Source organism: Cherax quadricarinatus, chromosome 8 (genome assembly GCF_038502225.1).
Source record: "Cherax quadricarinatus isolate ZL_2023a chromosome 8, ASM3850222v1, whole genome shotgun sequence".
Taxonomy (NCBI): Eukaryota; Metazoa; Arthropoda; class Malacostraca; order Decapoda; family Parastacidae; genus Cherax; species Cherax quadricarinatus.
Window position 1 is genome coordinate 20,093,845 of NC_091299.1, and position 7,169 is coordinate 20,101,013.

Below are 7,169 nucleotides of genomic sequence, written 5' to 3' on the forward strand. Positions count from 1 at the left end.
CCCAATCATTCTTACTTCCCCTTCATATTCACCACCTCTTCATAACCCACGCTGGCAATTTGATCAGGCAAATTGGAACCTTTACTCACAACTAACTGTTTTTAGTGAGGTTCCTTCTTCGTCCTCCATTGATGAGCTTTTACACCTCGTCTTCTGTTTTAACCACAGCTTCTCATTCTATACCCGAAACTTCAGGCAGGCATTCTCAGAAATGCGTGCCTTGGTGGTCTCCTGCTTGTGCTCTTGCAGTACGTTTGAAATGCGCTGCGTGGGGCAGGTACCGGTACAGTAGAACCACGGAGAGACTTCTTGATTTTAAGCAGAAGCGTGGGATCACTCGCCGTGTCATCTGTGACGCTAAACGCACTTGCTGGCATGATTGTCTCTCCACCATCACCTCTTCTTCCTCTTGAGTGCAGTCTGGAAAAAAGTACGAAAACTGAGTGGTAAATATTCTCCTGACCCGGCTCCTGTTCTTCGAGTTGCCGGTGTTGATATAGCAAACCCACTAGATGTTGCCAATTAAATTGGCAATCATCTGGTCCGTATTTCTCAGGGGCTCCATCTATGCCCCTCGTTTCTTTCCTCAAAGTCTACCAGAGAGTTAGCACCCTTGGACTTTCCTTCTCTCAGAGGAGAACAGTATAATGTGCCTTTTACACTTCAGGAACTGGAGGCAACACTCTCAGCCTGCCGATCATCGGCAGCTGGGCCCGACGACATTCATATTCGTATGCTACAACATTTACATCAATCAGCCTTGCAGTCCTATTGCGTCTTTTCAATCTTATTTGGTCACAGGGAGTTCTTCCACAGCTGTGGAAATCTGCCATTGTTCTCCCTTTCCGCAAACCGGGTACTATGGGACATGAAGCCTCCCACTATCTTCCCATTGCTCTTTCCAGTGCAGTTTGCAAAGTGATGGAACGCCTGGTAAATAGACGTTTAGTGTGGTATTTAGAGAGAGACAACAGTCTCTCCACTAGTCAATATGGCTTTCATAAGGGCCGTTCTACCATAGACCCCTTACTACGCTTGGATACGTATGTTTGTAATGACTTTGTGAATAACCACTGGGTTATTGCCATATTTTTTGACCTTGAGAAGGCATATGACACAACTTGGAGCTATAATATTTTGGCCCAAGCAGTCTCCTTAGGCCTTCGAGGCAATCTACCATCCTTCCTTAAGAACTTTTTAACTGACACACATTTCCGTGTTTGGGTTTATAATGTGCTCTCCCCGGACTTTATCCAAGCTGAAGGTGTTCCCCAGGGATGTGTTCTGAGCACAACACTTTTTCTCCTTGCTATAAATGATTTGGCCTCTAGTCTTCCATCCAATATTTGGTCATCACTCTATGTTGATGACTTCGCTATTGCATGTTCAGGTGCTGACTCGCCTCATTTCAGTTTCTCTCCAACATGAGGTCGACCGTGTTTCCAATTGGGCCACCACACATGGGTTTAAATTTTCCAGTACCAAAACTCACCAAATTACTTTCACAAGATGCTCTGTTATCTCCAATCATCCTTTGTACCTCTATGGCTCCTGTATCCCTGAACGTGATAGTCAGGTTTCTAGGCCTCCTCTTTGACTGTAGGTTATCCTGGAAACCTCACATTACCTCTCTGAAGGCAACTTGTCACAGCCGGCTGAACCTTCTTAAAACCCTTGCTCATCTTTCATGGGGAGCTGATCGTCGAACTCTCCTTCACCTACATTCTGCCCTCATTTTATCGAAACTTGATTATGGTGACCAGATCTATTCAGCGGCCTCTCCTGCTACTCTCTCTAGCCTTAACCCCATTCATCACCAAGGATTACGTTTATGCCTTGGTGCATTTCACTCTTCCCCTGTTGAGAGCCTCTATGCAGAAGCGAACGTTCCATCCTTATCCGATCGCCGTGATGCTTATTGCCTTCACTACTATGTATGCTCTCATGATATCCGCAATCCTTCCATTTATAGAATGGTTACCAATATTAGTAGACATTATTTGTTCGCCACCCATTTGCTCTGTCCCTTCTCCCTTTGCCTACATTCGCTCTTGTCTTCTCTTCAATTACCACCTCTCTATGTTTATGTAGCATCTCACTTTTCCCTACCCCCCTGGGAAGTTCCAGCTGTTCGAGTCTGTTCTTTCTCACTCCCTTGCTCGAAAGCCCAACTGTCTACGGTAGCTCCCCCCGCTCTTTTTCTTGACCACTTCCACTCTCATTCTCATGCCATTGCAGTGTACACAGATGACTCTAAGTCTTCTGACGGCGTTGGATTCGCAGCAGTGTCCGCTGTTTTCTGTAACCTACTGATCATCCCTCCCCCCTTCTATTGCCCAATACCCTCGCTTCCTTCCCTACCCTGCAGCGCTGTATAGCCCTTGTGGCTTAGCGCTTCTTTTTTATTATAATCTTCACCAGTTGAGAGCCTCTGCAGAGGCGAATATTTCATCTTTGACCAATCTCCGTGATACTCATTACCTTCACTACTATGTTCCCTCTCGACCTCCACAATCCTTCCATATATAGGATAGTTACTGATGTTAACAGATGTTCATTATTCGTTTGTCGCCTGTTTACTCCATCCCTTTTCGCCTACGTTCACTTGTCTTCTCTTCAGTTACCATCTATGTTCATGTAGCATCTCACTTTTCTCTACCCCCTTGGGAAGTTCCAACTTGTGTGTGCTTTTCCCCACTTCCATGTGCAAAAGCCCAACTGCCTATGATGGCTTCTCATAACCACTTCAGATCTCATTCTCATGCCACTGCAGTGTCCACCGATGTTTCCAAGTCTTCTGATGGCATCAGATTCACAGCAGTGTTTCTGGACACCATCGTGCAAGAGCATTTATTATCCTGGGCTAGCATTTTTACTGCTGAATTGTATACCATTCTCGTAGGTAGCACTTATCCATATTGCATCTATGCCTGTGTCACCATTTGCGGTCGTTTCAGACCCCCTTGGTGCTTTACAGCTTATAAGAAAATTTGATACACCTCATCCCCTGGTTCTTTGTATCCAACTTTGGTTAAGCCATATCTCTAGCAAGCACAAAGATAGTTTTTTGTTGGGCATCCGGTCATGTTGTACAGGGCACTGAATAGGCAGACACTGCTGCGTAGTCAGCAGAACATGAATTCCCAGTTTCATAGAGGGGTTCCATTCAGTTTTACTGTAATTCCTACCCACCTCTGCACCCGTTGGCAGTAACATTGGTCTGATCTACTACATAACAGTTAATTCTATTAAACCAAGTATAGGTTTCTGGTAGCCCTTGTGGCTTAGCGCTTCTTTTTGATTATAATAATAATAGGTTTCTGGCTGTCTTGTCATCAATGTCGAGGTTGGGAGACTACCATCCCACCATGTTTTGTTGGACTTGCCACTATCAACGAGCATGCAGAATTTACCTCCAATGTCATCACAGCTCTACTGCCCTTACCTTACCTTCTTGCTGATGGACCCTCCTTTAATCTACTTGGTAACTTTTTGACAGCAACTAATTTACTACACAAACTATGATGATGATGATGCCTCTGCCACTCCTCACAGCCCTTTCTACCTCAATCTCTACTTTACCCCTGCACTATCCACTGCCTCACTGCACTCCACAACCTAATAATACCCCTTCCTCTTGCTACCCAATACCCCTGCACCCTTCCCTGCCCTGCTGCACTATATGACCCTTGTAGGTTTAGTGCTTCTTAATTAAAAATCTTAATTTCCCTTTAGCACTCCTCACTGCCTTTGCAGAGTCTGCCTCTGATACTCTGCACCTTCGCTGGTCTATGACTTGGCATAGTACATCTTTAGCACATCCTACCCAGCAGTGCTGTATGATCCTTGTGGGTTTAGCGCTTAGGTCTCTATTACAATTTTTGTTTGTATTTTCCAGTATCCTTACTATGCTTCTTGCATACTCCTAACTCTCACTGGTTTCTGATCTTCACATATTTCTTCTGCAGCAGCATTATCACATTCTTCAGGTGCTGTATGACCCCTACAGGTTTATGCTGCTTCTTAAATCCTCTCAAGGGAGGTTCCTTGATTCTGGTGAGGGGCTCTTGATCTAGGGAATTGGATCTGTGCTTTGGGTCCCTGAATTGAGCCTGAATACCTTCCATCACCCCCCCCCACACACACACACACAGGTGCTGTATAATCCTATGGGCTTAGTGTTCCCCATGATTATGATGTATGACACTTGTAGATTTAGCACTTCTTTTTTATTATAATTCACAAATCCCTACTTTTGACAAAAAATTTCTCTCGGACATCAAGTGTTCAACATGCCTCAGCTGTATAGTCCTTGTGGCTTAGCACTTCTTTTTTTATTATAATATAATAATAATCATGCCTCTCCCCTCAAAGAAAGTTCCTTGATGCTGGTGAGGGGCTCTTGATCTAGGGATTTGGATCTGTGCTCCAGTTCTCAGAATCAAGCCTGAATACCTTCCACATCCCCCCCACAGGCACTGCATAATCCTACGGGTTTAGTGCTTCCCCCCTTTATAATAACGCGCCTCTGCAGTATGACCCTTGTAGGTTTGGCACTTCTTTATTATCAACACTCCTCCAGCTGTATGGAGATTAGTTTTGATTATAATCAGAATATCCCGAGTCACACTTGCTTCTGCCTGAGTGCTCCCCTCAAAGAAAGTTCCTTGATGTTGGTGAGGGGCTCTTGATTTAGGGAATTGGATCTGTGTTCCAGTTCCCCGAATTAAGCCTGAATGCCTTCCACATATCCCCCCCCCCAGGTGCTGTACAATCCTCCGGGTTTAGCGCTTCCCCCTTGATTATAATAATAATCTGCCTGAGTGCTAGGAATGGCTCAAATGGAGCAGAGCTTTTGAGAGTTGACCACTTTTTGATAATGAAAACCTCATACCAGGGAGAACCAAACTTGACACCACTTAATATCTTTATTTACTACATGTCCCTTCAAGGGAGGTTCCTTAATCTTGGGAATTGGATCTGTGCTCCAGTTCCATGAATTAAGCCTGAATACCTTCCACATCCCCCCACACCCCTCAAGGAAGGTTCCTTGATGTTGGTGAGGGGCTCTTGATTTAGGGAATTGGATCTGTGCTCCAGTTCCCCAAATTAAGCCTGAATGCCTTCCACATACCCCCCCAGGCGCTGTATAATCCTCCGGGTTTAGCGCTTCCCCCTTGATTGTAATAATAATCCCCCCCACAAGTACTGTATAATCCTACGGGTTTAGCACTTCCCCCTTGATTATTATAATGCTATATAGAATAGCCGCTTGTTATGCAGAACATTTCGGGCAATTTAGGTCAGTTTTGTCCCAGGTTGCGACTAACACCCAGGTATCCATTTTACTGATGGGTGAAAAGACAAAATCAGTGTAAGGAAACGTGTCCAGTGTTTCCACCCCTTCACCAGTAACCGAACCCAGACCCTCGCATTGTGAAGCGAGAGCTTTTGCCACCAGGCCATGAGCCACCTGCTACACTACATGTCCCCTCAAGGAAGGTTCCTTGATGTTGGTGAGGGGCTCTTGATTTAGGGAATTGGATCTGTGCTCCAGTTCCCCGAATTAAGCCTGAATGCCTTCCACATCCCCCCCAGGCACTATAATCCTCCGGGTTTAGCGCTTCCCCCTTGATTATAATAATAATACACATGTGCTGTATAGCCCTTGTGGCTTAGCGCTTCTTTTTGATTATAATAATAATAATACACTACATGTGATGGAGACTTGCCGTGCCTCTGCCATAGGGGTGTAATGGTACAGCTGTATGACCTTGGTGGGTTTAGCACTTGGTTATGATTAAAATAATGTAAATGGTACTACACTCGACATAAAAACCCTCTTCAAGGGGGGCTCCTATCAGTAGTGAGGAGGGTCTTGGTCTAAGGAATTGGACTGGTCTTCCTCTGATAAAACATACCCACAAGGACCCCTCAAGGAAGGTTCCTTGATATTGGTGAGGGGCTCTTGATTTAGGGAATTGGATCTGTGCTCCAGTTCCCCGAATTAAGCCTGAATGCCTTCCACATCCCCCCCCAGGTGCTGTATAATCCTCCGGGTTTAGCGCTTCCCCTTGATTATAATAATAATACCCACAAGGAAGGTTCCTTGACACTGATGAGGGGCTCTTGATCTAGGTAATTGGACCTGTGCTCCGGTTCCTTGAATTAAACCTGAATATCTTCCACACTCCTCCACAGGCACTGTATAATCCTATGGGTTTAGTGCTTCCCTCGATTATTATCTGATCAACCCTAGTTACCCATCCTCTCCATCCCTCCCCTTTCCCTTTCCTGTTTTCAGCCTCCCCTCAAGGGAGGTTCCTTGATGCTGGTGAGGGGCTCTTTATCTAGGGAATTGGATCTGTGTTCCAGTTCCCTGAATTGAGCCTGAATGCCTTCCATCCCCCCCCCCACAGGTGCTGTATAATCATATGGGTTTAGCGCTTCCCCATGATTATTATAATGTTTTCAGCCTTTGGGGTTCTTCCCGAACATGTAGTTCCTAGGCCGGGGGGGAGAGTTCTGGGGTCCACACCATTCTGTTGCAGTCTTTGGTGGTAGTGTAGTTTGCCGTGGAATTATCAGGAGATCCCGATCCCTTTTCGGTCTACCAGAGGCAGCTTCGGGTGTCTTTCATGGTCAGCTGAATCTCTAAAACTGCTTACCGTAAAGAACATCCATACTTATTCATGTGCCTACTACATACATCGAACACTACAGTCAAACATAAACCCTCCACTCGAACTTCTCACCAACCTTAACAGGACACATGACCATAACACAAGACGCATCTCTCTGATGTACCCAGTGTCCATATTACACTAGAAAAAACTATGTACATAAAGGGCCCCAAAATTTGGAATTCATTACCTGTAAATACTAAAGTAACCCGGTATGACCATCAGTTTAAGACTTCTCAAAAACCACTTACTCAACCTAAACGGTGGTTTAGCACTTCTTTTTTATTATAAAAATAATCACCCTAAACTAAATACTCCCCTCAAGGAAGGTTCCTTGATGTTGGTGAGGGGCTCTTGATTTAGGGAATTGGATCTGTGCTCCAGTTCCCCGAATTAAGCCTGAATGCCTTCCACATCCCCCCCAGGCGCTGTATAATCCTCCGGGTTTAGCGCTTCCCCCTTGATTATAATAATAATAATAATAAA